The sequence below is a fragment of the Lycorma delicatula genome, chromosome 3 (genome assembly GCF_047948215.1).
Source record: "Lycorma delicatula isolate Av1 chromosome 3, ASM4794821v1, whole genome shotgun sequence".
Classification (NCBI taxonomy): domain Eukaryota; kingdom Metazoa; phylum Arthropoda; class Insecta; order Hemiptera; family Fulgoridae; genus Lycorma; species Lycorma delicatula.
The window spans coordinates 71863095-71874384 of NC_134457.1; positions in this window are offsets into that span (position 1 = coordinate 71863095).

The window sequence follows — 11290 nt, forward strand, 5'->3', positions numbered from 1 at the left end:
AAATTTTACTGATAATATCAATGGAAATAGCGAGTGCTGCAATTCCACAGTGCCTATATGTGAGCCACCACTGTTTGGCAGTTTACCAGAATACTAACAGAGAAGTTGTTTTAAAGAATAATGTGTAACCCCTGCTCACTGCTCAATACAGTTCTTAACAAAACTGATTATCCTAGAAATTATTTTCACCTTTCCAGATGTTTCACAATTTTTTTTCAGTAACTTAAAAAACCAAAGTTAAAAATATAAAATTAGATCTGAACCTGTATATCACTACAAGTTAGTTCTTGTGCTAGAAAATGTATACATTTACTGGAGAGAGTTTGCAAATTTTAAAAACCTCCATAGATACTTTACCTGAGAATGGAATTGGAAGTTAATTTGGTTAAAGTTATGTTAATTAACTTAATTTTAATGTTAATAACTTAATGTTAATTAAAGTTAATGTTACAAATTTTTTTTAAATATTCACTTTCATAAAAAATGTCATTAGTTATGAAAAATTGTTTTCTAAATAAAATAGCTCCCTCAGTCATTAGATAAGCTATAAATAACAAATATAAACATTGTTGCCTTATTTTTCATCTTTAAATAATTATGCATTATATAGATCAAATTGCAGGAATAGCCATACCAATTTTATTATCATATAGCAGTTATTCATGACCGTTTATTTTTTAACAATTCATTCTAAAGTAGATCTTAACCTTATTCATTTGTTGACGGTGAACATTTAAAAATAGTAGTAAAATGTGTATTTATTTTTTAACACTTCGGAAATACTCTCATGTCTTGATAAAATGGAAATATTCAGACAAGTATTATTTATATTCCACTATTATGTTGATGACATCCTATGCTTATAATGAGATAAACACCATAAGACAATGTCATGCAGTCTACATTCATTCTTATTACATGTTAACATAGTTCACTGCAGAATATGAACATTGTCTTCCTTAACCTAACCAAAATCAAAATAAACAAGCATACTCGTACTTTCATTATGTATAGACCTGTTATATCCAAATCATATGTAATCATTTACATAAGTATACACATGTTGCATTACTTAATGCATACGCCCATGTCAGCTGTTAACTAAAATGGAAAACAAATAAAAAGAAGCTCATGTTTATGGCTACAGACATGTTCTAAAAGACATGTTATCATTTTTTTGTAAAATAAAGAATAAAGTTTTACCCTTTGAGGTTATTAGTCGTTAATGTTTTGGCTTTTGATGGAAATTATAGATTTGTGATTAATCCACCTCATAAGCTCAAATCATATGTATGGAGATTTTATTTAGTGTACAAAAAATGCCAACCTTTACCAGTTATGAACCAAATACTTTCCAGATGAAGTCCAAGATGCTGCTGTCACTTCAATATTATATAAATAATGTTTTTTTCAAACGAATGAAAAAACTTAAGTGATGCTAAAAAGTGGCCACAAATATTATTTTTTAATAATTTTGTGTTAATTTTTAAATTTTTTATTTAATTGTTTGTTAATTTTCAAAATATATTGCAAGTATGAAACTGATTCAAGCTGAATGCAATAAAACCAAGCCTTCCATTCTTCATGGAATTTCAATCTAAATCAGTAATGTAAATCTTCCCATGAAATCTACTGCATTCGAGGTTTAGAAAATTTAAGTAGTAGTACCTTTCTATAATACTGGACAATAAGTATTAATTTAATTGTGGCCATGTTTTCCAGGGTATGCAGAATTTGTACTGCTATCTCTCTTTAAACTGTTTAAACATCCGTTAATGACATCAAGCTACTGCAGTGGATAATGATGATTATCCATTACAATAATTTGGCACCAAATTATTGCAACAAAAGGTTACAAAACTGCAGTGGTCATTTTCAATCAACCTTGACTCAGTCCAGCGTGATATAAATTGTGATACAACTTTGTATAATCAGTTTTACTTGAAATACAATAAACCATAACATTTTTATATTCAGTAAACTAAGAATACATTAGCAATTAATGCATAAAAAACCATTATGTAAAACCCAGCCAAAACAGTTCTTCAATGAAAGGCCACTCTTTTGTTTTTGACATCCTCCCTCCATATATAAAAATGTTTTCTCAATAATTCTAGATTTATGTACTGGTGTAAGTTACAAACAACAAATAAATATTTAAAAGCAGTCATCACCTGCTCACTGATCTCTAGTTTCATGTAAAAACTGTTTAATATCAACAGTGAAATCAGAGCATTTACAGCCTATTTGTTGCAAGTTAAATCTGCAGTTATTTAAGGTTGAAGAGAAAAAACAGATAATTATTAGTCTTTCATGTTAATAACTGTTATTTTATTAGAATTAGCTAAAGCGCAGTTTTACTAAAATCTAATCAGTCAAATTAGAATTTCATTAATTTTTATTCTAGTACAATATTTTGTATTGAGAAAAGGTGCCAGAATAATTTTTCCTTTATTACAGAGGTTCTTGTATTATTTATCTTTTTTGTGAATTTTTACTTGTGTTATTAAAGAAGATACTGCTAGGTTAATCAATTAAACATGAGATAAAGTCAAGCTAATCATAAATTTAAAAAAAAAAAAAACTAATTGAGAAATGTTTTAACCATTTGAAAGAACTTTAATAAAAGTTTGATAGTTTTTGTAGTATATCACTGGGGAATAAGTATTTCATGCTTTGAGCTATATAGACAAGGCTAGTTTTAGGGATTATTTTTTTAAACTTTTTAGTCAAGTTACAAATATGATAAACAGTTACTTTTAATTGCAAATATTATTCAGCTGGCATCCAGCTACTAATTCAGGAAGAGGTCATCTACCTCTTCCTGATTGAAGCCAGGTCATCTATATTACATTTTTGATAAGGTTCTGCATGATCTGTAAAAAAACTTCACTTGAATATTCCTAATGTTTCAGAGATATTCCAGTATATTAGGAACATTAATGAATAAAAGCCATACTGAGAACTTTCCTTAAGAAATTAAATTACTGTCATTAATCATAATTGTGAGAGAAATAGAGTATAAGCAATAGAAACAGATATTTAATAAATAATTGCCATTGTTTTTTATATATTGTAATATCTGCATTACATAATAGAACATTCATCTAAGTTCTGGAAACCACCATAATAGTACTCATTCACTGACAATATGCTCATGGCACAGTTGACTGAATTTCCTCAACTATTTACAGCTATGTACCTCCTCACCTCAATGTGAAAGCACCACAGTATGAAATTATCATGTGACATAAACTACCATTCTGAGTTCCTCTAAACAGAGACCATTTGCCTGCAATGTTCTTAATAATATATTAAGTGTATACTATAGCTCAGAGCTGAAGCTATCATTTTGAATTTCACCAACCCTTTCTGTTGGTGCCCCAGAACATAGTCTATTGGCCATCCTCTACTCAGCTTGGCCTCTCTTCATCTAAAAAAACATCTTGGCCATTTGATTAGCTTTTTATGGAACCATAAATAAAAAACAAGAGTACTTGGGCAATGCCATAAGTAGTTTCACTGCCCTGGTGGCTGGCTATTAGATGATGCAGCATGACATAATTGGATTTTGCTGACAGCTAACAGAATTTTCACGGTACCTATCTATGAATAAAGAAAAGGAGGTGGTAGAGAGAAGAATGCTATTAACCCATAGCAGAACTACTGGTAATCTGGGTTTTTACTGTCCTGCTCAGGGCAAAGTGGGCAGTTTTGCAGAGGCTAAGAATAATCTATTTCTTACAGCGCTATTATAGATAGTTAATGTTTGATGAAAATTTTATTGTTCTATTTGTTTGGTTTGTTGAACTGTGATATTATTCAATAATGATAATGTGTACAAATGTTTAGTATCATAAATAAATGTCTGTAAATTAAGACATTAAGCCTTTTTAAATTTTGTAATATTTTTGCCCAAAAGATGGAAGCATCTTTATTTAAAAAATGTTTTGGGAAACAACCACCTTGAGCTATTCTGGTAGCTCACCACCTCTTAGTTCCTAGCCCTGAATGGTATTACCTGCAGTCCTCTAAATGCCCTTCTACTTTTTGTGTGACAGTACTTGCCAGGTCTAGATGTCACTCCTCAGCAAAAGCCTCCGGCTTTCTCGGGCGGTGTTTTAAGTCACTGCCCAATGGTAATTCAAATATATCTTAATATATATATATATATATCTATCACCATTCAGCGGTGACTTTATGCTTTGTATGCCCTGCCTACAAAAACCAATCGTAATTTTTAAAAATCAACAACTCAGCAGCTACAAGCCACCCAACCCTAAACAGGGTTCCCGTGAGCTTAAGCAAGAAGAACGACCCAAGGAGCCAATCTTCTCTGGCCCATGGGACTGTCTCTAAATTAAATCTCAGTTCAATTTTTCAGTAAATCCTGTTCTTATTTATAAGCAGGGCATTCGTCCTATCGACCATTGCATTGGGCCGACTCCCCAACCCGAACATAGTTGATTTATGTGGACATCCCTCAGCCTTCTTAATTGAATAGTCCTTAATATAATGTACATTTTTGAGTGTAGCTCCTGCTCCATACAATTTTTTACCACATGTCAAATCTGAACATCTAAAACACCTACTAACTCTCAAATAGTCTCTGACTTTGCACTACAAACGAAAAAGACATAACCCTTTTTCACAAAAACAGTCCTTAGTCGCTTGTCGCACTCGACCACATAGGGTACAATACTATTTTCCCATCAACCAGCTTTAAAAACTACCATAAACAGACCCTTGAATCTAATTTTTAACTGGCAACGGGATGAATCCATTCACCCATCCCGGCTTTAAATCTTTCTGTGTAACTCTGTAATCTATCGGTCTTCTTAACCGTTAAAAATTGCAAATACCGAAGTTTTCGTAATCTGTTTAAAAATCACCGATGAGAATGCCTACTGAATCGGTGGCATCCCAACCGAGTCCTGGCTCATTACTGTGAGGTGTAATATGTTGATGATCAATAAGACGACTCCCGTTAAATCCCATCAGGGATATGTGTGGGGGGGGGGGGTTGTGGCGACCGAAATCATCACAAGGTGGGTGTCTTCTCCTATGGGGGTTGGGATGTACAGGTAGCGTCGCGACGCGAGCTCGGTTAGCTAGTTCAGAGGGTGACGATGTAGGACATTCAAGATGTCCGGACGAGGCCTACAACGAAGGCAATAAGCTGAGTTATTAAATCAGTGATGTAAATCTCTACTGAGGCATTTACATCGGTGGTATCCCAACGAGGCCAGGCTTATTACTATGAGGTGTAAAACGTCAGAGGGCGATAGACGACTCCTGTAAAAGCCAACAGGGCATGAAACGAGTAGAGGTGGTGTGGCGACCGGAACGTCACTAGGCGGGTGTCTTGCCTTACGTACAGGTAGCGAGTTCAACACACGACACGAGTAGGAAAGGTTGAGTTTTTGTGTAGGCTCCGCTATTTGTATATTTATTTGGTGTAACTTTATATTATAGTTTGTTAGTTGATTGTGTTCACTATGGTTTGATTTATGAGTTTGTACTTGTTTTAGAACTTCTGGAGTGTTTTATTAGTCTTTGATATTAATTTGCGATAGCCTATCAGGCTATCTCGGCTAGTATGATGTGTAGTTGAAATTCCCTTTGAAGTGCACAACCGGGGGTGAAACCAACATTTCTACTGTGTTTTGTAGTATATTTGTTTGTTTTTATTGTTTAGAGTTACTTCAGTTTCTGGTATTTATTTATTATTACGTTAGTTGTTATTTTCTCTTTAACTGTTATTGATAGCAACCATCTTTATTTGTACATAGCTTGCTATTGGTCAACTTCATCGGTGTATGTGCTTATTGGCCAATTGTTTTTATGTTTATAGTTTTTAGCAAACATTATTTTGTTTATTTTGTGTTAATTAATTACTAATGTTTAGGATACTGTTTTTGTTGTGTTTATGAAATCAGAAATGTCTGAAACTGAAGTAAAAAAGCATAGTTCCAAGCGGGCTAAACCTCGCGAAGAGATTACGTAGACGATTGAGGTTAGACTCGATGACTGTATTCGTTTCTGTTGGCGAGGGGTTGCGAGTAAGTGCTTCCGGTTCTTTGCGGACTGGGAAGAGTACAAATCAATTAATGATCGAGAAGTTTTCTAAAGGTAGTGGGATGGCTGGAGGTTCAGTCCCGTTAGTGTGAACGTTTGAAGAGAAGTATGACTTATTGATTCAATGTTGAGAACCCAAGAGATGATAAGGCTAATGTGTTAAATAAGAACCTTCCTGGGATCAGGGAACTCAAACCCATTGTTGAGGCCTTGGCTCAAGGCTATGAAAGACTGACTATTAAGCCTTAGGTGAGGGAGATAGTTTCCGCCCCTCCCATGGTTACACAGCAAGGTAAACGCTCCGGGGGGGTGCTGAAAGGGTGGCGGGAGGCTAGTCTGTCCGTAAGTAGTCAGAGAATGTGTTCGTCAACCTATAGGAGGGGGCAACTACTAAAACAACTAAGGAGATGAAGGACGAGTTTCAGGCCGTCCTTCGACATAAGAGGCAGAATCTGAGAATTCGTAATGTTAGTTCGTAAATGAAATTAAATAATTTATCTATGGGTCACTACAATCAGGGAACACGTCATCACAAGGGTTAAAAAGGATTGCATTTACAATATTTTGGCTAACAAAACTGCGATATTTTTGGCAAAAAACAACTGTCTATTGGATTACGTTTCTTTAATGAAAAAGCCAATGAAAACAAAGAAGAATTTTTAGGCTTTGTAGAGTTTGAAAGACTTAATGTTGTGAATAGAATTACCAATATTCTGTCGTTGATTTTGTGACAAGCTTAAACCTAGACACCGAAAATGTGTGGGGTTAGGCTTCGAGTGATGTCCCACCATGTCGGGAAAGGAGATGTGCAAGTGACCTTGAGACAAAAGTGCAAAAAAGTTTTCTACTTTGATTGTTCTTCTCACAAGCTTAACCTTCTCGCGGAACTATCAAGGAGACAATCACATTTTTTAGCGAATCCATTTTATGACCCAAGCTTATTTCTAGTATTCCTAAGTTCCTAAGAAATTCAAGAGCATTTGTGTTTTTAAGGATCATTTTATTGATATTATTAATGCATTAGAGACCTTAGGTGAAAAGGGAAATTCAGCAACAAGAAAAGATGCTTATCAAATACATGCAGATCATTTATTGTGTCAGTAGTATTAATTATTAAGTAATTGCTATACTGGAACCCATAGCAAATGCATTTCAGTTGAAGACACTTGACACAATTAAAGCCAACCAACACATTCAGACTATTCTTGACATGCTACAGGATCATCGGGAAGATGCAGAGAATGTCATGACCAACATTTTAAAAGAAGCAGGCGACATTGCAATTCATTTGAATGTTGATATAGCCACTACTCGCATAGCTGACTGACTATTAATTATAATTTTCATTGGTAAATTTCCAATCGAGTTACATGGTAGGTGTTTCATTGGAGGAATGGAGCGAAAGTACATCATCTTGTGCAACTTTCTACAATTTAGAAGGCATTGAAGGAGAAAGGGAATTGTGGTTTAAAATATGGAATGAGATACAAAAAGCTCCAGACATAATTGAGGTTTTAAAAAAGATTAAATTGTTTTTCCCAGCTATTAGCAAGACTATTGATATTGCTTTCACAACCCTGCTGCACAACAAGTACTATCAAGCATTCATTAAGCTCTCTTCGTTGAATTAAAACATGGCTAAGAAGCATCATTGGTGAAAACAGGTTAAATTGGTTAGCTATGTTAACCATTCACCAACATGAGTTTTCGCTAAAAAGGAGCAATTAGTTGAAGCTGTAGTTGACAGTTTGCACCTAATCTTCATAAACTATTGTTACAAAATTTATTTTTTTTAAATAAATATTTTATTCTTTCTATTTTTGTTGTGTGTTATTGCATATCACTTCATGGACTATCCTTTCCCCATGAAACAAGTTAAATTCAGAACGTCCTCCTTCCGTTTTGAGCTGGATATTGCCCTTTTACTTTCAATGTAATATTTGATAAAATTATATGAATGTATAAAATCATTAAATATAAAATGATAAAATATTCAAATAGTGTGTAATAATTTTTTTTTTTTAATCTAATTATTATTTAATTTTAAATTAATCAAACTAAAGTGAAGAAATTTCAAATTAATGTGTATTCATTTCATTAATATGTATATAGACTTAAACAACTTATTCAATTTAAAAGAGGCTCCATCACTTTGTCTGTAAATAATAGTTTATTGACAAATACATAATAATTTACAGAAGGTGTTGAAAATTATGTTCATTCACTTGTATTCACATTGTATCTGCGTATAAATGAGAGGTTAACCTCGCAAAGATTGTTGATGGAGAATCAGTACGGGTTTTATCTTGGAAACAACCAGTGAAGCCAGTGTTACCTATGGTAACAAAAAGTGAAGCGGAATATGTCCCGGGAATTTTCTTGAACATTTTCAGATCATTTAATAATCTATGGTAGCCTTCTGCTATTTACCAATTCCAAAAAAGTGAATGTACTGTAAATGAATTGCAAGTTATGCAAAGTTACTTCAGTCATCGGGATGTGCTGCTCCGCGAGGGTAGTCATGAGGTTGGCAATCGCTGTCTAAGGGATGTCTCCAGGGCAGTGTATTGGGTCCATTATTGTGGTGGTGTAATTTGATTCTCTTCTGCAGCGGGTGTTGCATGGTGGCTTATGCTGACGATGGGCTTCTGCTGGTTGAAGAGAGCTAGAACTCCGAGCCACTCGGGCTTGCAGGACGCTTGAGCTGTGGGGTTATCAATACAAGATAATGTTTAGCCCGAGAAAGATCACGATCACGCTCCTCAAAGGCCATTTGGCAGTGAGCCGGCATATCCGTGTTTCGATGGCAGGCCAGCGTATAAATTCAAGCTCAATCCTGATTGGGGTCTTAATTTTACTACTAGAGCGAGGCTATTTTACTATCCGCGGCGCCTGTTTGGGCGGATAGGCTAAAATATAAAAGTTATCGGGACATGTTATTAAGGATTCAATGCCTAATATTGTTAACGGTAACGGGTGGTTACCGAACTGTTTCACGGGAGGCAGTCTTGGTGACTGGGTAAGTAAGACTGGTGAAACCGGTAAGTTGGTAGGCGTGAACCGATAGGCTTGATTGCGTCTTGAGATGCAGCAGCGGTACGCTGCTAAGAAGTCCGGTGAGTTGACTTGGATAAAATTCGAGAAATTGATCAACATGGCAATGCCTTGTGGCAGGCTACCGAGGCATTTACATCGGTTGCATCCCAACGAGGCCTGGATATTACTGTGAGATGTAAAAGTTAGAGGGTCAAAAGACGACCTCTATTAAAGCCCATCAGGGCTAAGAACGGGGAGGGGGTGGTGTGGCGACCGAAATCGTCACTAGGCGGGTGTCTTTCCCTACGGGGGTTGGGATCTACATACGTAGCACTTTTCTCTTTCACATTTTATGTGTTCTCCAATAATTTTTCAATTTCAATACAAAGACCATTAAACATTTCAACCAAATTCTTCATAGCTTCAGTAGAAACTAAATCTGAAGAGGCGATCTCAGCCTTCAATTTCTTTAATCTGGCTGTCTCAATCTTTTCGCCTTCATAGGCGTCACAACTTGTTTCGCCCGACCCATGGAGAGACCGAAACGTTCCTCCATCAGCCGAGCATCTGAATCTGTACCAGAATCCCATACTTCTGTTTCACATGACTCTCTCAAATGAGACGGTACCTTTTTCGAACGCTCCCGCTCTTGAAGCAACTTCGGTTATCTACTAGCTTCACAAGCCATACCGACATCTTAATTTGTTTCGTTTGGCTCGTGGAGTGTCCAAAAATTTCCTCCATGAATCGAGTATCAGAATCGGAGTCACGAGCCCACGTCTCACATCGTGACGCCTTCAAAGGAGACGGCTTCTTTTTTAATCGCTCCCACATATATTCTATCTTTTGCGGCTAGACTCACTAGCCGCACTAATGGTATCACCATCGGTAACATCGCTGTTTTCGTCTACAACATCAATTGTCGTCCTCAAGCGAGCCTCCTGTTGTGAAGAGAGCGCTTTACAAAGCAGCAGCTTCTTGGGGAAATTGCATCTTCTTTCTGACTATTCATATCCAAAACTCAAATCCAGAATGCATCCCAACCCCGTAGGGAAAGACACCGCCTTGTGACGCTTCCGGTCGCCACCCTCCCCCGTTCCTGGCCCTGATGGGTTTTAACGGGAGTCGTCTTTCGCCCTCTAACTTTTGCATATCATAGTAATAAGCCAGGCCTCGTTGGGATGCCAGCGATATAAATGCCTTGGTAGACATTTACATCAGTGATTTATAACTCAGCTTTTGCCTTCGCTGCAGGCCTCATTCGATCATCTTGACTGTCCTACATCGTTCCCCTCTGAACTAGCTAACCGAGTTCGCAGAAGCACAAACCTCGCGCCTAGTTCTACACTTTACAGAGAAAATTTGTGCGTAAATGTCTCATAATATTCGAGGCAGTTGAATAAATAACATACCACTACAAAATTTATACGCAACAACGAACAAATAAATTATCAAATTTCAATTTAGAAAAAATTGCAAGTATTGCAAACTCAAAATAATGCTATAGAACTTCAAACATAGTCACCAGTAACGTTGACCCACGCCTTTTCAGAAAGTTAATTTGAAAAATGTGCGCAGGACCATACCGTCTGTGACAAAAATTAATCTACAGACTCACTAACCGACTGTATTATAGAGGTCACTAAACTGAAGTAAACTGCCCCACCTGCCTGTGAGAGATGGGACAACTAGCTCTATATTAACCAGAAAAGGTATACAGTTCACACACTTCCGTCGATGAGCTTTTGTCCAAGATAATGCTGGTGAATCTGCCGGGCGCCGGGCTCGCCATCTGAGTGCATATGGCAGCTCATTACCACAAACCGCAGCAGCGCCTGCTCCAATCAAGTTACAACTGCGGCCGGGGAGAGAAGGACGCCACGATATTGTCGGCTACAAACCTGGCCGAAGCTTAGTACGGAGAATGTACCCTTGTCAACACCCTTTGTATAGGACAGATCTCATCCATCATCATTGCCAATACATTGCTCAAAACCATATCGCACACAGTTTCAATTGACTTTCATCTGTCGTAGTATGCAATCACCATGCTAATGCCTGCCGCATGGAGCCCACTTCTACGCCAATTTGCCCTCTGGTACACACAGAAAGGCATGCCGGGTTCACTCCACCGTAGGTAGAGATCATATCGAGGCTTGTCGCTAAATTAACTCCG